Source organism: Stenella coeruleoalba (assembly GCF_951394435.1).
Source record: "Stenella coeruleoalba genome assembly, chromosome: 3".
NCBI lineage: Eukaryota > Metazoa > Chordata > Mammalia > Artiodactyla > Delphinidae > Stenella > Stenella coeruleoalba.
The window spans coordinates 103,151,858-103,175,828 of record NC_137148.1 but is presented as its reverse complement, the minus strand read 5'-3'; the positions used below and the strand labels follow the sequence as shown (position 1 = coordinate 103,175,828).

At 38.3% G+C, this 23,971-nt stretch overlaps 1 protein-coding gene across 1 annotated transcript in view; it reads left to right on the top strand.

Moving 5' to 3' along the window:
• Positions 1–23,971, top strand: part of ZNF608 (zinc finger protein 608) — a 1,156,357-nt gene that overhangs the window by 560,519 nt on the left and 571,867 nt on the right. The window contains exon 5 of the mRNA XM_079918637.1: positions 21,519–21,670. The gene's annotated coding sequence lies outside the window, so the exon portion shown is untranslated. The remainder of the gene's footprint in view (positions 1–21,518; positions 21,671–23,971) is intronic.

Below are 23,971 nucleotides of genomic sequence, written 5' to 3'. Positions count from 1 at the left end.
GGGCTTCCCTGGTGGCGCAGTGGTTGGGAGTCCGCCTGCTGATGCAGGGGACACGGGTTCGTGCCCCGGTCTGGGAAGATCCCACATGCTGCAGAGCGGCTAGGCCCGTGAGCCATGGCCTCTGAGCCTGCACGTCCGGAGCCTGTGCTCCGCAACGGGAGAGGCCACAACAGTGAGAGGCCGCAAAAAAAAAAAAAAAAAAAACCTTTCAGCAAAGTCTAAAACATTATGAACAGAGGACATTTAACAAAAAAGAAACACATGACAAAAAAATTAACATCCTTAATTTTGAAAAAAAACTTACAAATTGATTTTTAAATAGAGGATAATTTAATACAACTATAATGCTGTGTAGTTACATTAAAATGCGATAATCTAAAAACTTGGATCAACTTAAATATCATTCAGTAGGAGATTCATTAAATAAATTATGGTGTATCTAAATAATGTAAAAATGTGCAACCTAATAAATTAAAAAATTGGAGTAGATCCAAATAATATAAAAATTTGTATCACTTCATTAAATATTTAAATAATTTTAAAGAGTGACAGCCATAAAGTTTAAAAAGATGTGTTTATATATAGGAAACATTATTTCTAGCTATAGATATTCAGAAAAGGTGAGCCTTAAAAAGTAAAAAGAATTTAAAGATAATGAGAAAAAAAAAGAGGAAGATTGCATTTCAACTAAGAAATAACATGCTGAAGACTGAGAGAAAAGGTTGAGAAGTTTAAGACATGAAGTTTAAGATAAATGAAGAAAAAAAGCATGTTGGGGTCATATCACTGAAGGCTTTAATTATCTTATTGAAAAGGATTCGGGTGATGAGGAAATAACAGTTTGCTGTGAACTAACCCGTCAGGCACAAGCAGAATCTTTCTTGAAATATCTCATTTAAACCTCTCAGCATGCCTAAGAATTACATATGATTATTCTCATTTTAAAAGTAAGGAACTGAGACTTGAAAACTTAAATAACTCACCTGAGTTCTCACAGTAAGTAACAGAATTGACATTTAAACTAGGTAATCATATAATTTATTATATAACTTGGGACACTTTTGAGAGTGAAAGGAACAGCAGGCTCAGATAAGTACTGTCGCAGCCAACAAAGGAGAATGGTCACCATTGGTAGGTTTGAACCCAAGCCTGTCTCCAAAAACCTACTCCTTGACATCAATTACCTTTCACAGGTTGGCCCACACCAAGCATTTTCTTTTAAAATCTTCTCATGACCTCACCACATGCTCTGTCAAACATTGTCTCACATCAGAATTAGGGATGAATTAGCCCCGTTAGCTCACCTGTCTGACATCTCTATCCACAGAAGGAGCTGTACAACTTATGGGACAGCGTTTTTCCCAGGCACCTGTTAAATGACCCAGACCTCAACGTTTCCAGTCTTGTCCTGGAATATTGTTCTTCAGAATAATAGAACCTACCACTTCAGAATTTGAATTCCATAACGTTTCTTTTCTAGAAAAATATATGTTACCACTGCTCATTCTAAGCCTGATCTTTTCTAGCTGACAATTCTTGGTTGATTTATAATCAACATTATGAACAATATAAATGACATTATTTAGGAGTTCTTTTCCTTTTGCAAGCTAAGAATTCATTGTTAGCTTAGAGTAGTTATTTAGAACTGTGGGTGTTTTCAAAATACTTCTCATCAAAAATTTCTTTGTCAGTCGACCATATTGGATGCCTATTATTTCACTCCCTTCGTATGTTAAGCCTGTCATCTTTATCCCTGTCTTCTTCTACCAATTTTTTCCTCCCAGGCCCTGTTCATATTCCCTTGTCATTAAGTACAGACTCACTGTATGCACATTCTAAAACGTGCCAGTATTAAAATGAAAAGTGCCAGTAATTTCTATACCTTGTTTTAAGGATGATTGTTTATATATTAGTAGTATTTAAGTATTTATAATCAAGATTATCTACTTCCCTTACACTTACAAGGTTTCAATGAATATACTCTATATGGAATATAAAATAGGGAATATACTTCTTTATCTATAGATAGATACACACACACATATATATGTATGTAACAGCAAGTTTGTAATAAAAATTGTTATTTTGTACTTTTAAATGTGTTATAAACTTTTGAAGGCTTATATATAATTGGCATTTTCCTTTACCTCCTTCTTGCCAGATATTTTGTTTTGCTATTGTAAGCAAACTAATTTGTGCCACTCAAACACCAGATGAATACAGCTGATGTTTCAAGAAACACTGTCAAACCCAAATATTTTCATAGAGGCCATACATAGCAGTTCCAATTAATTTTCTTTCATTCCTCTTTCCTTCCTTCCCTCCCTCCCTACCTTACTCCCTCCCTTCCTTCCATCCTCTCTTTCTTTCTGCCAACAAACTGACCAACGCTTTGTGACAGAAACAGTTCCTGGTGAAGTGAATACAGAAGTAAACAAGACAAGGCTTCTGACCTCATAAAACTTACCTTCTAGTGGGAGGAAATGTGAGCAAATTAAATGTGTTGACAGTGCAGAGTACTCCGAAGAAAACTTTTCTAAAAAGTGATGTAAAATAGTCATAAAGATAAACAAAAGCCCAAAGAATCTGTGGCTTGTAGATCTGCCGGTAAGAAATGCTGAAGTTTGTTTTTAGGATAAAGGGAAATAATACCAAATGAAAGAAGAGGGTGAAGAACTCTGGAAGTGGTAACTAGGTGGATAAATGTAAGAGAATATATATATTTTTTCTTCTTATAATTTCCTTAAAAGGCAACAACAATGTAATCACTCAGTTATGTTAGAAAGTTTCAGCAAACTGTAGATAGATAATTTCCTCAATCTAAAATGTATCTATAAAAAACTACAGATGACATCATACTTGTGTTCAGTGAAAAACTGAACATTTCGCTCAGTCAGGAACAAGGCAAGGATTTGAGCTGTGACCAGGGTTAGTGGATATTGTATTTCAAGTCCTATCTTACAGCAGGGAGAAACATTAATGGAGGGTATAGAGACTGGGAAGAAAGAAGGAAAACAGTTTTATTTGCAGATGGCTTGATTGTTTACATTAAAAATTCTAACAAATCTATAAAACAAACTACTAGCACTAATAAGTGAATTTAGCAAGGTCACAGGATACATGGTCAATATATTACAAAATCAATGTTATTTCTATATACTAGCAAAGACAACTGGAAAATAAAACTTAATAACAATATTGTGTTTTACTATCTATTGCTGCATAACAAATTGCCATAGATGTAATGACTTAAAACTACAATAAACATTTATTATCTCACGCAGTTTCTATGGATGAGGGATTTGGGAAAAACTTAGCTGGGTGATTCTGGCACGGTGTCTCTCAAGGGCTGGCAGTCAAGATGTCAGGCAGAGCGGCAGTGCTCTGAAGGCTGGACAGGAATATCTACTCTCAAGGAAGCTCACTCACATGGCTGGCAAGTTGATGCTGGGTATCGGCAAGAGGTCTCAGTTCCCTACCACATGTGCCTCTCCTAGAGCTTCGTTGGGGTCCTCATGATGTGGCAGTAGCTTCCTCCAAAGTGAATGATGATCCAGAAGAGATCAAGGCAGAAGCCACAGTTTCTTTTATGACTGAGCCTTAGAAGTCCCAGTCAGTCATCCCCATGATGTCCTCTTGGTCACTCAGGTCAGCTTTATTCAGTGGGGATGCATACGCAAGGGTGAACATACAGAGAAGTGGAAATCTTTGGGAACTTTCTTGAACGCTTATCACCCCAAATACTATTTATTATAGCACCAGAAATGTATTTTTTAAGTGTAGAAATAAACATAAAGTATGTGTAAGACACTGTGCCAAAAACTACAAAGCATTGCCCAGGGAAATTGAAGAATTTCTAAATAAATGGAAAATTATGCTATGTTAATGGATTGGAAGGCTCGATGTTGTAAAAGTGTCAGTTCTCCCCCAAACTGATGTATGATACAAGGCCAATTAAAATCTAATCAGGCTTTTAGGTAGAAATTGACAAGCTGATTCTAAAATTTGTAAGGAAATGCAAAAAAACTAAAATATCCTTGAAGATAATTGGAGGACATACACTATCTGTTTGCAAGACTTATTACAAAACTACAGTATACTATCAAGAAAGTGATAGACAATAAGGAGAGCAAAATAGTTCAATGACACATAGTAGAGGACCCCAAAATATTCATGTTTGTAAACAGGTCTCTTTGTTATTCAACAAAGGAGCAAGACAATTTAATGTGGAAAAGTCTTTTTAGCAAATAGTGTTGGAAAAACTGGATAAATGTATGAAAGAATAAATGAATCCTGACCTCTCATTTCAAATGATACACAAAATAATTAAGATGCATCATGGACTTATATGTAGAAGCTAAAACCTTAAAACTTTTAGAGGAAAACAGCAGGATATCCTGAGGGCCTTGGGATAGACAATAATTTCTTAGAACATAGTAAACACTAAGCATAAAAGAAAAAAATATAAAATTTGACTTCATCAAAATTAAAACCTAACAACAGCTTTAAGAAAATAAAAATACAAGCCTCAGACTGGAAGACATTATATATGTATATATAATCACAGAGAGAGAGAGACTTGCATTTAGAATATATAAAGAACTACTAAAACTCATTTTAAAAACAACAAATAAATATATGAACAGCCAAAAAGCACATGAAAATCTCAAAGTCATTCATTATCGGGGAAATGAAAATTAAAACTGCAGTGAGATAACTAGAAAACTATTGCACACCCTCTAGAACGGCTGAATTAAAATACTGGCAATATCAATGTTTTCAAGATTGTGGAGCTACTTGAAGTCTCAAATTTTGGTGGTGGGAGTATAAAATAATGTAAACAATTCAGAATATAGTTTAGCATTTTCTTATAGCTAACATGCATTTACCAATCAATCAGTTCCACTCCTAGGAATTGACTCGAGAAATGAAAACATATGTCCAACAAAAAGACTTGTGCTTGAAAGTTTATAACAGCTTTTCATAGTAACAAAAAACTGGAAATAGTCCAGATGTCTATCAACAGGGAAATGGGGAAACATATTGCAGTATATCCACAAAATGGAATGCTGATCAGAAATTAATAAGAGAATAAACTAATGATACACAACAACATGGATGAACCTCAAAAACATCATGAAGAGTGAAAAAAGTTACACGTGAAGGGATATATACTGTATGATTCTATTCATATGAAGTTTAATAACAGGCAAAACAAATCCATGGTGTTAGAAAGTGAAGTGGTCGTTGCCTATGAAAGGTAGAGTTTGACTAGATTGAATGGACATGAGGGGGTTTTCTGCGGTAATGGAAAAGTCCTATACTTGATTAAAGTGTTGCTTACATAGGCGCGTACATTCATTAGAACTCGCTTAAGATCTGTGAATTTCATTGTATGTAAAATTTGCCTCAATTTTTTAAACAAGAAAAAAATTAAAAGAGTAAAACCAGTTAGGAGGTTGCTGCAAAAATTCAAGTGAGAGATGATGGTGGGACCAGTGGAGATGCTGAAAGTAGTTGGATGGGAGACATGTTTTAGAATGTGCAGATAAGACTCACTTATACAATGTGAGAAATGAGCAAAAGAAAGGAATCAAGGATTGCAAAGGTGAGAGGCGTCTGCTTCCTTGGGAAGTTTTCTCAAAGTACAGCTCTTTATTTCATGACTCATGAGGCATCCATAAACCTTTCTACATTTTCCTCTGTTTGCCTTTGTTAGAAGGGTTCAGCATTTCCTGATTTGGAAAGTTAAAGCCAGTCTTTGACCGATTTGCCCTTAAGTCTCTTCCTTACCCTTCTCCTGGTCTCTTTTCTGTCACGAGGAGGTGGCTTCCCGCCAAGCTGTGTCTCAGGCTACCTTGTCAGATGGCTTCTGGTTGGGTTTGGCCAACGGAAGAAATGTAGGGAGATTAAAACATAGGAGGAAGTGAGAAATCAGAATAGTTCTCCTCCTCTCTCTTCATGGGTGCATGTCTCCAACGATGGCTCTGTCTCCTTCGTGTCTCCAGCTTCCATGAGATGATTCCCAACCCCAGGCACCCCTACCACTGAATTGCCACTTTGGTCCTCCAGCCTAGTAATGGCTACTATTGTGGGTAATACTTACGTTGCCTGGCAATCTCCTGTTGGCTTTTCAGCATTTACCTCACTTGTGTGCGTGATTTCCTGTATTAACTTCCCTCCATTTAAAACTCATAGTTTGATTTCTGTTTCCCGAGTTTAAGGCAGGCTATTAGTGAGGAAAGGAACAGAGTAACACTGGGCCCTGCAAACTCTTAAGACTGGGTCCAGTTTGCCTATGATCTTACTTATTGTGCGTTGGTGCACATATACACGAAAGACTCAACAGTTATATTTTTGTAAGAAAGGTCAACTGAATAATAACATCCACTTTACCTTAGGGAATGTTTTAAGCAACGTTTTATTGTCAAATTTTTCTCCTTAACCTGTATATAAATTAACTTAGGGCTTCACTCAGAATAAATGTTCTATAAATGTTAGCTATTATCACCTGTAAAGCTTCTTGTACTACTATTCCTTAATAAAGTATTCTTTGGAATTCTGTAGTCCTGAAGAAAACACATTTATAATTAACCTTAGGCCTAGGGGGTTCATGTATAAACAGTTATGTTAAGAATATGATTTAATGAATATCACATAAGGAAGAAAAAGAGAAGTTCCCTAATAGACTAAAAATGTAGTTGCTTAAAAATATGTCTAAAAGTTTGGAATGATGAAAAAGTTCTGGAAATGTATAATGTTGATGGTTGTACAACACTGTAAATGTGATTAATGCCACTGAACCTCATACTTAAAAATGGTTAAGATGGCAAATTATATGGTATGTATATTTCACTGAAAAAAAAAAGTAAAAAAAAATAGTAAGTCTAAAGAAAGCAGAAAATACAGAATAGGGGGATATCTGACAATTGTCTTTTTAAAGATTATGATTTTAAAATATGTGTGTATAACTGTGTTAGTCTGATGTTCTTAATTTCAGAGCATAATAACAAAGAAAACGTAAAGGAAAATGAGGCATAGTTTATTTCTTTTCCACTTCTACCATCTGTTCACATTAGCCACAAAGAAACACCCTCATAAAATTCATTAAACTACTGAGTTATAATTCAATGTGGTAATAAGTCTTCAACACAATGTACACAATCGACAAATGACTATGGCAATGACATCATTGTAATGGTCATAATTACATGACAATTCAGATATTTGATCATTCAAAACATCAGTAAAATAACTATTCTTCTTTTTTGTCAGCCTCTAAATACCTCTATTCATTCTTTATTCAAGAATCTGTGGCTTTCAGGGAAAAGATAGAACCCAGTACAGCGATGATGGAGACAAAGCTGGGAGAGGGGGAGGAGAATGGGGTTTTGAGGGACAGCAGGAAAAAACACTGCACCATGCGCCCTGAGAGTAGAGAGAGGGAGATGAATGTGCATGAAGCCAGCCTAATTATTGCAGAGTGAAAGGTCATCAAAATCAATTTGCAGCACGATGTACAAAGGTCATTATCAGCCTCAGATTTCCTCTGCCCGTTTAAAACACAATAAAAATAAAGTGAGTGCTTTAATAACTATGATTAGCAAAGAAAAAAGCATATCATTGAGCCATCTGTTTAAATATTTGTGCTACCTTAGTTTTACTCAAAACAGCATGAAAGATGAGCAGTGAGGCGATTTTTTTTTTTTTTTCTGTTTGTTTGCTTTTAAAATCCTGACATTTTCTCCACTGGTTGCTGAGATTTATAACACAGATGAAAGAGCTCCTCTAAAATTACTGCCCTTTGCAATCAATAGCACAGTATTTGTAACGACTTCCTTTTTATTAGAGAGCACTTCATTATTATTTTTATTATAATTTTATGGGACAGTCTGGAGCAGAATTCATCATTCACTTATTTGAAGTATCTCACTTATTCAATGGCACAGATGGCCTGATCTGAGGAGATTTAATCACCCTATGGTAGGGCTGCCTTGATGCTATATAAATGCAAACCATGAGAAAGGCAGGAAGCAATGGGAAACAATAACGTTATCTTAGGCACCGTTAAGAGACTCTATGGAAGCTAATTCATTTGGGAACTTTGGAAGTTATAGTTATAAAGCTGCATCTTTTTGCTTTTCCTCTAAAAGTTGATATTATAGTACCATATGGGGCAGGGCTTTTGAAGTTTTTTTAACTATCTCTATCAGTAAAAAATACATTTTACATTATGACTCAACACACACACACACAAATATTCACACATATACTGAAACAAACATTTTAAGAAGCTGTATTTGTCATTATTATATGTGATTCACAAAGCTTTTTTCCTAATCTTATTTATTGTTTTTTAGGAAAATGCCAGTCATAATCTACTAAACTGTTCTAATAGATGCGTCTGGATCCTCATATGAAAAACAGATTTAGGTTCTTTTGTGTTTTCAATGAAATAATATATGTGAGTCCTCAGTGTATATCTGGCACATGGTAAACATTTGATATTTATAGCAGTTATTATGAGAAATGTCTTGAATAGATCTTGCAACGTACCACAGTTTAAAGCAACCAGGAAATGACCTGCCTACAGAAGTGGCTTCTCTGAAATTTTTTTTTTCTGTTCATTGTCGTATCCTTGTCCAATTATCTGGTTTTGAAAAATTATCCAGTTGATCTTATATAACAGAAGACCCTGATTGTAGACAGGGAAAACATAAACGTGAAAGAGAAAGATCACTGAAAGACTGTCATTCCCTTTCTATTCTCGGCTTCCTGGTTCACTTACTTGTTAGTTCTTGTCTGTATCATATGATGTAGGCAGAAGGGAAGAAGTTTAAGTTCCATAAAGTTGCATCTTTATAAAAGAGATTAAAAAATCTGTAGTCTATGACCACAAAGAAAGAAGAAAAAGAGAGAAAAGGATAAAGTAGATACACAAATAGGAAAAAATGAGGAATTCTCTGACTTCTGACTATATATTATATTATTCACTCACTTTCCGTAAAACTGGAAGGAGACTTTTGAAATCTTTTAGCTAACTGAAGTATTTTCATCCTTATTTTATTCATTTAATAAATATATATTTATTAAGAACCTATGTTTCTAACATAAGAGAGTCTAAGATTTGTACATACTTAATTATTTTTAGTTGAGAAAAATTATCCTTTCTAAAATGTTAAATTTTCTCCCTCACCCGTGATAAATTAACCACAGACCAAGAAATATGTAAACACGCTGTTCATGAATTTTCCTGAAACTTGTTCTTTTAGTTGAGAGTGAGAATTTGAAAATCACAATAGCATGAAATATGAGCTAGACTGAGACAACATTAGCCTGGATTACCACTACTGAGAACTATGCAAAGTGCATTTTTAGGGAGATAAATTACCAAATATCAAGAAGAGATGATAAAAATCAATGGGAAAGGCAAGAAAGAGTGCTTCCTTTTCTACGAAGACCGATGCCATTTCCATCCAGAGGAGGAAAAGATGAGAATTTTTCATTGCCCCTTTGTTATGGACTGAACATTTATGTTCCCCTAAAATTCATATCTCAAAGCCCTAATCCCCAGTGCGATGGTGTTTGGAGATGGAACCTTTGCGAGGTAATTAGGTTTAGATGAGGTCATGAGTGTAGGGCCCCCATGACACATGGGATTAGTGTCCTTATAAGAAGAGGGAGAGACAGCAGGGCTCTGTCTTTCTCCATCATGTAAGGACACAGTGAGAAGGTTGCTGTCTGAAAGCCAGGAAGAGAAACTCTTATTGGGAACCAAATCTGCCAGCACCTTGATCTTTGACTTCTCAGCCTCCATAACTGTAAGAAATAAATGTCTTTTGTTTGAGCCACCCAAGCTATGGTATTTTGTTGTAGCAACCCAAGCTGACTTATACATCTTTAATATCCAGTGTTTGGTAAGAGCTGATGAAATTTTACCTGTTTAGCTTTACTATAGCCATTGACATACAAGATGTGTACTTTACACTAACAGAAATTATGAATGGGCTATAAAGATGATGACCCAGGGAGAAGCATGCTGTGGGTGATGGAGGAATGGGAGTTCTTTATGCAGGAATGCAGTCTTAGCAGGAACACACAGATATAGGTAGGAAGGAGAAATGTCAAGCATTTTTCTAATTATTGGCTTTTATTTTTACAGTCACATTTTTGCCAAAAATGGCCATTCTGAAACCTCAAGTTCTCATTTTTAAGGTTCACATTAATGGGAATTTCAACATAAGCTCGAGTTTATAATGTACTGCTTAATGAGCATGGGGTTGGTTAAATTAAGTACTATTTCCATGGAAGCTTTAAACACTGAAGCCCAGCTACAGAGATGAAATGATCAGAAGAGGAAAAACACAGTAGATTACCCCATCTTCCTTCCCCACTTAGCTGAACTGAACCAGGATTTCTCATGGTTACTCTCATTAATAAGAAATCTGAAGTAGAAACAATCCATAGATGAAAGTGATCTCTTTTCAGACTGATCCTAGCTACCTGACTGTGCTAGCCACACCCCCCATGGCTAGTCACTCAATCACAAAATGTAGGTGTCATGTTAGGCAGAGGAGTCTGAGTTTAGCCCAGACATTCACTGTAGTGTGAATTGATATAGGCACCCAGGTTCTGGATTGAAACTGCCTGGGTTCAAATCCTAACTCTGTTCATTATAGTTGTATATGACAACTTGACTTACTCATCTGAAAAATGGAAATAAAATATCTCACAAGGTTGTTGGAAAACTTAAATGAGATCATCCTTGTAAGCCCTAGAATCAGGCCAATCTTTTCTACTTCTTGGACCTAGAATTCCCCACTTCAAAAACATTCTTCAGAGAAGGGATCATGGAATCAAGAATTAAAAGGAGAGTGAGAAGCCATCTAGTCCAAGGTAAAGAAAACAAGGCCCAGAAGCATTAAAATCCTGCCTAAGATTGTACCATTGTTGGTAAAAGTCAAAAGCCAAAACCCAACTCTTCTGATTTTCATTCCTCCTCATGGTCTCCAATGATGAGAGATGCTTCTACCATGCAAATGAGACAGGGCAGTCATCCTCCACAGATATTCATCTGTGTGTAGCAGCCTCTTTTCTTCTGGCTTGTCCACATCTTGCCTACATCACTATTCTTAACACATTTTTTTTCTTTATTGTCAGCAGTTTCACACTGGTGTAAGCTTTGACTGCGCCTGAAGCAAATGAAGTTTGAAGTCAGCAGTTGCCTGACCATAATTAGGCATTTAATTAATATTGTTGTAAAGTGTGCTTTTTTGTTTGAATAGAGACTAAGCATATCAGTATCCTTGCTGCAAAAGGGTGGTGTACAGCAGTGCCTTCCTCTACATCTGACCTTTGAGATGAGGCCATCATGTTACTTCCTAAATATGTTTTCTAGTCCTTCTCCATTTCTGATACTGACTTCTTGGTGATCCTGTCCTATGAGACCATAATCTAGTATACTTTATGGGAGCAAATGGGAAGGTTTAGGAACTCTGTCATATTTCTTGATTTTTCTTTGTTAGTACCTGGATTTTAAGCGTCACAAGTTGCTTCAGAAAAGTTTAAAGAGTTAACAGTACCTGCGTAGCTCTTACTTCCTCCCAGCCCTATTCTTCTTGCTTTGCTGAATAGCTTGAGGATAAAGAACGGGTTTCACTAGAAAACAGTTTTTTTTGGCACAATAATTTGTGCTTTATGTCATATTATAGTGGTGAGTGTAAATTTGTCTTTGAACCATGTTTTATTAACTTTTTCCCCATAGAGTTACATCAAAAGAGTCTATAAATAAATGATGTGCTCAGCCTGCTAGTTCTTACATGCATACCAATTACTTCTATTGGTTTCAAAACACGTAGTCAGTACTTTAAACAACAATGATAATATCACAAACTAAAATATTCAACATCTCCATCTCAGTATGCTGTCACCATGCAGACAACGATTAGAATTGGTAATCAGTGTTACTGCTGGTAAGTTGAGTGGCACAATGCATTTTATATCCATGCTATGTCAAACTCAGGTAACATTCTAACACATTATATTTCAAAGACACTCACCTAATCTCAGAGAACAATGCATTTATTTATTTCATGTTAAAAGCTCTTACATTTTATGAAGGGTTCTTGAAGCAAAGATATTTATTGTCACAATAATACTTAAGTTGGAGCTTCTGAAGAAATGCAAAAAAATACACTTAGTTTAAAATTCCTACTCTAAGTGATGCATGTCATTACTGTGGAAGAAAAGAACTTCACAAGCTATAAATTTTCAGAATTTTAAAATCGTATAAAGATCCTATTTCCTTACAAATAACACATTTCAAATAAGCCTGAGGTATGTGATTTTTTTTGTATACCCCTCAAAAGTACACTTGAAATGAAATTGTATAAGAGTAATAGTTTAGGTTATATATATAGCTGTATATATATAACCTACAATATATATATAAAATATATATATATATATTTACCTACTTGTTTATTTATATGCCAGAGTGGCATCTCCAATCACTAATGCATAAACAATTACAGAATAGGATTCATATATGAAATAAAACTATACAATGTTCTATATATACACATACATATATACACACGTATATATGTATGTGTGTGTGTGCGTATTATGCCTTGCTTTCTCCATTAACATTTTAACAGTACATAATAAGCTACCCAGTGTCAGATTAATTACTTATTCAGAATAATAATGGTTAAATAATTAAAAAGTTAAAAAGTCAGGAGGTTTTCAGGGAAAACTACCAGATGTACCCAGTATACTGATCTGAAGTTTATATCAAGTATCAACTGTTAAGACAGTGGAAGGGCTTTGCCAACATGATGGCAGAACATCTGGATAAAAAAAAATGAATGGTGCTGTCAAATTATCCATCTGTTTTGCCTACACAGTATGAACAGTCATACACTCAGAAACACTTGCTGGTTAGCACAGTACAGACAAAACATCCCAAATTTAAAGTTATTTCAGAATTAACATCTGGATAGTGGAACATTTTTTGTCTTTACATCTGTATGTTTGCAAGTTGCACAGACATAGCTCTGATATACAAGATTACCATTGCATTTCTTTTAAAATTTTTGCCATTTATAGTTCATTTGATATTATCTTCTTTTAATCATATCTGCTGAAACCACAGAGTGGAAACGTATATCAATGAAAAGCCAGAGAGGTGAAAATTAAAACTCTTTGTATTTCACAATAAATTTTATTGAACATTGTTAGAAAGGAAATGAAAAAACAATAGTGAGTGTAAGGATAACATTTTGCTTCAAACTTGTTTCCCCAGTTGAGTCAGTGTTTTGAACCTGACAATGACAGCCAGAACTCTGTTTGGGGGAAGTAAATGTTTTAATGCTGTTTGGGTGTGTGTAGAAAAAACGTTTTTAGGGAATGTGGAAGACACAGTTCTTTGCATTTCCATTATTTCCTCAAGTTCTTGATGACCTATGAACATTTACTTTATCATCCTTTAGGAACCAGCCTGAAGTATCTAAGCTTGCAAAGTAGGAGAATATAATGTAATTAATGACAGTAGGTTGATAATATGACAACCCAGAGGGAAAAAGAAACTCTTTGCCATGATTTCTCATGCAGTTTTTTTTTCCTACAAAGTAGGGCTACATTAAAATAGATTATTTTCTGAAGATTCATTGTTAGACAAGAGAAATTTCAGTCTACTTTTTTGTGTGCCTTAAACAAATGTTAACTCTGTAGAAAAATTATATTTAAAATTTAATACCAGGAAAAAAAATTATTTGTAATCCACTACTCTTTCTCAGGAGAAGAAAAAAAAAATCTCTTTTCTTTCTTGTTCAGTAGTGACATTTCCGAAGAAAGCATTTGTTTCAGCCAATTTATTTTTGTAGCAAGCTTGATTTTATGTAGCATCACGTGGCTCAGATCAATTGACATCTTTTTTGGTGTGAGCAGGCACATGTCCAGAACAAAGCTAAGGTCCAACTTGGGAACTAAATGCAGGTGTCTTCAAATGTGCATTTAAAATGAAGAAGATCCAAGACACACTGCTCAAAATATTACCATGAATCCAATATAAAACCAAACCTGTTCACTTGGCAGAAAAGTAGTACAACCCTGTGCTGAACCCACTCTAGCAGAAGATTTTATTGATGCAATTGCTTGGAGTGCATTGGGCCACTATATCCATAAAAATAATAATTAGGCTCTGGGATGTATTACATTCCACAGCTTAGCACCTGAACTATGCCCAGAGCATTGATTAATATTTCTATTTATATGTCTGTTTTCAGTTGTCAAATAAGGTACCTACAGGCCATCCATCATCTTTCATTTCCATATTACTTTTATCACTACCTTTATTAAAAGGGAATTAAGAAAGCAATGGAGTTTCCTTTCTAATAAAACAATAGAAAGGCCTAACTCCTGAATGTGTTTTTCAGATTGAAATCTTCTAGGTTTAGTTGAATTTTCATTTGAAAGTGATGAGTTGTAGTCATGCTGACTGACTGCACATACAGCACGATGGAAGGGGATGTGAATAACACACCATCTACAGTTTGGTTTTTAAGCAGTGCTCACAACTCAACCTCCCATGGATCCAGGGAATCCCTCAGTCTAACAGGGCCAAAGGCAATTTCCCACAGGCACGAAGATCCCTAGTTCTGGAAGCTGTCCTCCCCAGACAACTCTGGTAAACAGCTATGATGTAAACTCAGACTGCCTGGCACCCTCACACTCTGCTTGCACCCCCATTAACACTGTCACTCTCATGCCTACCCTGTAAGAATGGAGAACGAAAATCCATTCTAGTCTAGCAGGTTACCCAGACTGTCTAGAGCTCTTGATGAAGTGCCGAGAGGAAGGAAACTGCAGACTTTATCTGCTTCGTGATCCTTGCTTGAAAAATTTCCTCAATCATCCATACAACGTAACCTGGTGGAATTTTTTTCCAAATTCTGCTACATGACAGGTAGCGATTATAAAGAAAGCCACCTTACTTGGTAAGGAGTGGTTTGCATTCCTTTTCGAGCTGAGGGTGTGGGTCTCCAAGTCCAGACCCAGTGAAGATATAAGGCAGGAGGGAGCAGTAGGGAAGCTTCCTTGTCACATTTGAAGGGTGACAGTTTCAGCCAAAATCTAGGCTGGCTCATCTGCATTGTTGTCTGGTGCCTGTTAAAAAAAAAAAGCGGGGGGGGGCGGTTAGAAGTTGCCAGCAGGAGCCTCCAAGGGAGTTGGGGAGAATCACAGAAGTCAAATAGTTAACTCAGGTGAGTGCTTGGGATAGGAAGTCTACAGTAACTAAACAGAATGATTAGGAAATGAGAACCAGATAGCAAGACTTTATAGGATCAAGAACTTGTGGATCATCCAGGAAGCCAGACCTAATAACAACAGATCCTTAAAAACAACAAAAACAAACAGACAAAACAAAGTGTAAATAGCCAGAGAGAGAACTTGTCAAGTTCTTGGGAGAAAGGCAAGCATCACTGGCAATCTATTGGCTGTTTGATGTAAAAGCAATAATGAAATTTTCTGATCCCTGACATCTACTATCTAAAATGGTTTGCTCATTATCATTGAGAAAGCCCCGGTGGGTGGGGGGAATGGAAGAGACCTTTCAAAGCAGAGTATCATATGTCCCAGTTTGTGTGCGACAATCTCAGATTTTAACTTTGTCCTGGTATATCAACAGCACCTCCCTTCACTCTAAAGAAAGAATCCTGGTTTCAATGACAAACATTATGGTGACTTAGAGGGCTCCAATTGGGAGAAAAGGGGGAAGGAAAGAAGGAGACAATTATCATCCATTTATTCAACGAATATATATCGATCATTTATTCTGTGCCAGGCTCTGGTGATACTGCTGTAAATTAGATAACTATATCTGCTCCTCTCACAGAGCCAGCTACATAACAAGGAAGAAAAACGGGAAAGGGAAAGTAAACACCAGACATAGTCTGATTAAAACTAACTTAATAAAGGATAACCAGGTGGCAATTAGAGACTGCTATCAGAAAATGATATAAATATTCCAAAAGCATGAAACCTAAAAAGTCAAAAGCTATAGAAAATAAGATGTATTATTGACCTTCTAGCCCTTGTAGTGAACTGGACAGCATATCCCCTTTTTGCACTTCACCCCAACTTGATAGGTATGAGTTGGTAAAATTTCCCTTTAATAGCTATAGGATTGATTTAATCTGTCAGTCTGTCCAGCTACAAAGATTTATTCGTTCCTGCAGTGCTCAGAACAGTTTGCCAGTTGGGTATACAATGGTGAACCCACGGGTAGACCTTAACCTCACAAGGCTGAATAAGTTGAGTTCTGAATAGTCAGAATTATCCTAAATACTTAGAGACTAGCATTACTGAACACCTACAAGTCAAACCAAGCACATGCATTTCTTGAAAGTAGTTTCTATTTTGTATTTTTTAAAAGGAATTGATGTAGTTATCATGAGAATATATATATTACTTTTCTAGGCGTCCTTTACTCGTTTTACATATTACTCTTATCTTTATGTTTAAGAACATACGGTATGTCAGAGTGAGGAAGGGCAAGTATTTAGTTTTGTGCTTAAGAACTGGAAGTATCTTTATGCAGCCCCAGGTCTGATATCTTGCCCCAGACTTCCTTCATTGAGATTTCCTGCCTCTCTGTTTTTTCATTCCCTTTGGCCTCCTGCTGCCTACGACAGCACCCATTATTGCACCCTTACCTTCCCGCCCAGTTGCTGTTCTTTAAGAGATCAGGGAAGGGTTGGTGGAGCATTTATGACTCTCCTCACACCACTGCTGCCCCTCCATCACATCCACCACACTGGTCTCATTAATAGCATGTCAGTCTATCTCCTCACCAATCTCTGCCTGCACACCACACACCTTCCCTCCTGTCACAACATCCAAGATAGCGAGGGTCAAGAGGATCTCCCGAAATTGAGTTAAAGTTTATGTTATCCCACACTACCAGTACTAAATGCTGTTATTAAAAAAAAAAAAAGCAACTATGTGTAACTATATTTCTTCCAAAAAGGGGGGATTATTATTTAGATTAACCTGAGTACATAACTGTATGATAAACTCCAGTTGGTGTAAGATAAAAAAATTACATACATATAAAGAGAGAGTTTCAAATCAAACAACTGAATGACTTCTAAAAAAATCTCTTGGAACCAAACTCTTAAAACCATTCAGTTCCTTTTGTTTTGATTCATTAATCACCAAGCAGCTTTCTGATCTTAATTTACTTTTCCCAATGGGAGGAGTACCCTAATGGGTTGACTCAAGTATTTCAAACTATTTAATAGCTAGAATTCCCAGTTTAAATTAATAACTTATCACTGTGGCCTACTGAGAGTTCCCTAGGATGATAACCACTGTGACTCTGCACTCTGGGAACTGATGACAAATCCCTGGAGCCAGCTAATCACTGGATGAAGTACAGAAGTTACCGTGCTTCCAGAGTACCCACAACTCATTTATGGACTCACAAAGCTGCCATATCATTCACAGCCAAAGAACACTAGAGGGTGATTAAACTGACTCATCTCAAAACCATAGCTGATACCTATGTGCGAGTGAAATTGGTTGAAATCAAAGAAAAAGAGGGCTTCCCTGGTGGCGCAGTGGTTGCGAGTCCGCCTGCCGATGAAGGGGACGCGGGTTGGTGCCCCGGTTTGGGAAGATCCCACATGCCGCGGAGCGGCTGGGCCACGCCTGCGCGTGCGGAGCCTGCGCGTGCGGAGCCTGCGCGTGCGGAGCCTGCGCGTGCGGAGCCTGCGCGTGCGGAGCCTGCGCGTGCGGAGCCTGCGCGTGCGGAGCCTCCGCAGCCCGCGCATGCGGAGCTTGCGCTCCGCGGCGGGAGAGGCCACGACAGTGAGAGGCCTGCGTACCGGAAAAAAAAAAAAAAGGAGAAAAAGAAACAAGTTTTTGTTTTTGTGGTACGCGGGCCTCTCACTGCTGAGGCCTCTCCCGCCGCGGAGCACAGGCTCCGGACGCGCAGGTTCAGTGGCCATGGCTCACGGGCCTAGCTGCTCCGCAGCACGTGGGATTCACCCTGGACCAGGGCACGAACCCGCGCCCTTCGCATCGGCAGGCGGACTCCCAACCACTGCGCCACCAGGGAAGCCCCAAGATTCAAGTTTTTAAAGGGTAAGGACCAGCTTGTTTTTATCGCTGCAACCCTACACTCTAGCATAATTTTTACAAACTAGAGTAATTTATTCTCCAACTATAGGAATTTTGTCATATTTCCCACCTCTACTATAAGCTTAGGTTTGTTTAAAACAAACATTAAATTAAATTACTTTTTTAAACTTAGCCAAATTCTATGAATTCTTCCAGAATTTTATGTGCTAAGTTATATATTTACATATACATATATAATGTATAGATACATATCTATACAATCATTATAATAAAATCATCACATATATGATTTGTGAAACACAGGTATACTTCAAGAAATTATGATTCATTTATCTCAGCACGTGGAAAATGGAAAGTAGAAGCTGACAGATGAAAGCATGATGCAATAGCTAGCCTCTTACCTCCAAGACCACCCAGCCAACCCTGCCCTCTTTTCCAGTGAACCTGGGACTCACCCCAAACTCCCTCTGAGACCGTTACTCCAGATAACTGGTTTGAATAATCAGAGTGGCCAAGAGGGAAAACCTGCTTACCATCCTGACTTTACCAATTCTCTAATAGAAAATAGCACTCAAAGTTTTCAAGGTTTTTGCCAAGTGCTTTATGTGACAGTGACACTCTTGACCAGTTAACAGTAGTCTGAGGCTATTCAGAAGATTGTCAGAAGCAGTGGTATAGTTCACTGGTCAGTATCACCTGTGCCTGAAGAATACATTTACAAGACAACTGGCTCAGGTTAGAGATGTTAGCAAGTGACCATGCCCAGAGATTTTTCTCCATCAAATCTGGAAACCTAGACAGGAAGAGACACAGAACACATTGATTGGAATCCAGGTGGTATTTGTTTCATGTGTTTGTGTGTGTGTTTGGATTAAAAAACTAAAAGATTTTTCTTCTTGCAAAAGCCTGCTCTTAATTTTATCAACCAACACTGCAAATATCCATGACACTGGTGTTAGATTGGGTAGGATGGGTACCTCTCATCAAGTTATCAGTGCTGTTATCTCATGCCTATCAGGTCCAACGATGCCATTCTCTTATGTGATGGACAGGTTATTTGAAGGATTTTCCAATTTTACTAAGAGACTCTCAATTTGTCATCTCATGATGATGATGGTTGGCTGATAATGCCACAAAAGAACATTAAAAATCCTTTTTGTACTTCAGTACTTTATCCAAGTTGTTTTATAACCAAACATTTTCAAAAGCGCCAATTCTGACTCTTCAGTAATTCAAGCATTTGCTTTAAATGGGAATTCTCAAGCTGCAAAGTGAGCAGTAAGAGGTAGAATTGAGCTAAACATGGACATGACAAGGTGCAATATTCAGTGTGTATATCAGATTTAATTTTGCTTAAGAAATGAATTTCTTCAGCTTATATTTTAATTAGCTTAAGCAACTGAATTCAGGAGCCAATAACACAGACTTACGGGAACTGAATTACCGGAAGGGTTCTGAGCCCAGGCTCTAAATCACGGGCCTTGAGCTGATCTCATAATTAACACAGAGCTGAAGCACTCCATCAAATGCAGCAGAAAACACTGCCAAAGAGCGGATGGGGAACACAGCAATCATTAGACTCAGGCAGTAGCATCTCAGGGACTACAAAGCTTTGCTGAACGTTGGGAAGTCAGTTATATCAACGTGCTAAGCAGTTAATGTCCTGTCAGGCACATCTGTGTTTACTACCATCAGATACTCCCAGCTGTTCACATTGCCTCTGTTTGATGGTCATTCTGGGACCTGCCTGATGTTGAGAAGTGTGTTATTAGAGAAGTAAATTCCTTACTGAAGATTGATCAAGGAGGGATGTAAACTCCAGGATGCTGGAGTTGGTTCATAAAGTCGAGGACAGAGATGTGTACTGGCAATTACAGAAGGTGAATTTATTTAGGACTCTTGATCAGAGCTTTTAGGGGTCTGTTATTGCTTTGGTTTAAATTATGCTTTGAAATCTTTCCTGTAGTCAGGTTCTTATGGGGCACCTCAAATAGATATAAACCATTCCTTTCCTGTGGGGACTGGAAGCAGGCAGGTGCCTTGCTACTATATAGATAAGGAAAAAGAGCCATTGAAATGCCAAGAGCAGCCTCTTAATCAAACAGCTGGTTACTGTTGGCAGGTGCAGTGGATTTATAAGAGAAAGGGAAGTGTGTCCGCGCTGAGGATCCTTAGTTTGCCTCACCCAGATCCCCGCTCAGCCCTTCTCAGTCATACTCTGTGCTCAGGGGGCTTCTCAGGACTCCTGAGCCCTCTGGCTTCCCCTTGAGCTCAGCCCATGGGTGAGCCTGGCAGGAGGGGCAAGGAAGGTAAGGGAGCATTCTCTCTCTCTTTCTGGCGTGCCCTCCCCCAACTGGCTCTATGAAGGGTCGCAGAACAGAAGCATTAGGACTCTCTTTTTCTGGCTTTCTTTGAGCTTAGGGTGGTATCTGCCGGTCTGTTACTCCCAGGGTACTGTATTTTCCCCTGTGGTCTCCTGACACCCTGCCCACCTTTCTTCCTCTATTAAACCCTCCTTGAACTATCCTAGTCTGAGTGTGCCAGCCTGTTAGGACCCTGACTGGCATAATATCCCTGCCCCAAACAAGCTTACAGGCTGTGGTGGAGAAAACTAATTAGACCACATAAACAGTAAGGAAACAGATCAAGACCTGGCTTGTTTTGCAAGTGAGTAGCACACCTGAACCAATACAGATCTTGATGCTTCACCAGGGGAACGAGGTCATTAAATCTATGCTGTTTTCTCCTAACTCTCTCTCTCCTCCTAATAAACTTACAGGATAGGGGAAAAGGGAAGAAAACCTGGCAAGTCAGCGTCACTCTGAAGAGTTGGACATGGTGTTGCGCAAACTTTTACCATCAATCCCAGGGGCTTTCCATCCCATTTTTATTCTTGCTGTCTGTGTTCTCTTTCCCCAGCCAGCCTACCAAGAACACTTTGGCATCCTCTGGATGAGAGACACGATCTGATATGAGCCAAAATATTCTGGCTCATGCAGAAACTATACACCCATTTTAGAATTAAACGCTGAAATAGTCCAGCTTGCTTGGACTCTCCTACTACTACTTAAAACTGTAGCTGGTCATTTTGGTGCACGCAAGCAATGGTTAGAAGAGTTGGTAAAAGCAACTTAACAAACGCGGAGATAACACACAAAGCAAAAGCAACAAAACGGCTTCCCACTTGACTTACTCACTGTAGCTATTTTCTACTCATGCAGTTATATCTGGTGGCCAGTTATCAGGGGACAGGCTTTGGTTTCGATCGCGAACCAAAGTGAAATTTAAGATGGGTATGAGAGGGAAGTGCTTTGTGGTGGTGGTGGTGATTGTTGCCTTCCTGATAAACCTTTCATTGCTTTCCAATGCAGGATTTGTATCTTTCCTGGAGTGACCCAGCAACGCCAAATGGCTCAATCCTCAGGAAGCTCCCACTGGCTAGAAGAAGAACTTCTAGCTGCTCTGCACTGCCTTTATTATTGGTCATGGACCACCTTCGTGGAACTACTCAAGATTTCCACAGGTACAGCAATTTCTTTTTTTGGCAACTTTATTGTCGGACAAACTGCCTTCTGTGTATGTTGTTATCACGGTAGTCAACTGATGTTTCTGACATCGTTCTTGGCAAGCTCGGTTTCCCAGGGCCCCGCTCAGGAAGAAAGCATGAAAAGCCTGGCACTGTTGTATGCCCTTTTCCTTCTTGTGTGTTATATTTCACAAGTATAAAGGTGGGGAAGTTATACTTTAAAAAAACATGGCACCGCCGAATAAAGAAAAGGAGTGACATCCATCTACAAAAATCTGTCATTGCCAGACTTTCTCAGGAGAGCCCTGAGGTGTGTGGAGTTTTAGCAGACAGTTTGAAATTGTTTAGTTCACTTTTCTTTTAATCCTATGTAGTAGATGCATCAAATTTAACTCATATCAGAACTCGGGTAGGCAAAGAAAACATGAATATTTTGTCTTAAACTAATCTGAGCTTCCAGCCCTGTCACTATTCAGTCCCCCCACTCCTGACCCCGGCCAACTCCCCATCTCCCACCTAATAGGAAAAAAATCGCTCAGTGTTCAATCCTGTTTAAAGTGTAATCCATTCTGGTAATTTCAACAGCCTATTAATGGTGTTTCATCTTTTGAGTAAGCATGTTTTTCTCTGAGGTAGCTCCCATCCCGTATTTCTTTTCTTGTGATGTTGTCTGGGCATATTGGTTGTAAGAGGTGGCTTATAAAACTTTCCAGGAGCGGAGAAGAGTTAGGGCCCTGCTACCCAAACTTTTCTGCCTTTTATTCATGTATGTGCAGCTTACTGTGAAGGGGTTCTCAGCTAAAGTCTGCAGCTGGGGTAACTTGCGATCTTGACTCAGTCTGATTGGAGCCTATGAGTATTCTCAGGTTGTTTCGCCCTCATTTGGGTTTGTGCTGTTCGTCCAGACTTCTGTGAGATGTGGCTTTGACTTCCATTTGGCCCCAGCTTGGTTATCCCCTCGGCCGCTCATGCCAGAGAGACAGCTTACCTTCCGTCAGCAATCCTCTAGCCTCTTCTTCAGTCAGACTCTACTACTACCTGCTCTGTCTACACCTGTCAGGAACCAGGGATGCTTTGGAAAGCTAAATATCAGGGTTCCCCTCTGCCTAGACATGGAGCCCTGCCAGGTTAACACGATCCATCTTTTATCAGGATAAGAAAATCTCCTCTCAGAGTCACAAATGAAGATGAGGGCAAGAAATGATACCCTCAACAGTTCTTTTGATGTATTTAACAGGACTCCTGTTCTCCAAGATGATACCTAGAGAGGAAGATTAAAGAGACATACATATGGCCATATAACTCTCCTTTCTACTCCCCTCTAGGTCTCCTCACACAAATTTCCTGGGATCAGAAAGAAAGCTTTTATTTAAAATGCTTACTTATATCTTTCTTAACTCCTGCTAAGCCCCAGTATTGTCAGAAATATTTTGTCTGTATGTATTGTCAGGTAAAGTAATGTTAACTGTTGTAGCAACAACCCCAAATCTTGCTGACATAATACAGTCCAGATTTATTCACGGTCCCACCACAGTCCAATATGGACCAGTGGGTTGTTGGAGATCAAGATTCTCTGATGCATGGAGTTACTCGGGACCCTGGGACCCTTCCAGCTTCTGGCTGTAGCATCTTCTAGGGTATCTGAGTTCTCCACAGGGTCCTCTGCATTTGGCTGCAGCTCAGGAAAAAGAGCTGTACAAGTGGAGGAGTGCACAAGTTTGGGGACTAGGCTTAAAAGTGTAAACATCACTCTATCCTTACACTATTAGCCACTTAACTGCAAGAGAGACTGGGAAATACCATCTTCTTGGGTGTCCAGGAGCAGTAGGAGACAGGTGTGATGAGCATATGGCTGTGTCCGTGTCACAATCTAGTGATACAGTCATTAACTGAGCCCACCAAGATTGATAGCTGATACTGTAATGGTGGGGTAAAGAATGGGAGGAGGAGCTTAAAGGACTTTGAAATGCCTCCTCTCAAGCTATGAGCTTCCATTTCAGAAGCTGAATATATCTTTCACTTCAGATTCCTTTTTAAAACAAATACTAATCTCCCTTGGGAATATGGGTATCTACTATGAGCTAGAGTGAAGGTCTGGTATGTAGGCAGGGGGAAAATATTTTTTAATAATTTAAAAATTACCCCACTACAATATAATTTGAACAGATTTAATGATGCTTTCCCAAGGCAAATAAGAATATGAGAATGAACTACAGCATAGACAAGGGTCATTGAGAAAAGATAAACACTGGTTTAGAAACCATTTAGTACAAGGGTTTTCAAGGTAAATCCTGGTCT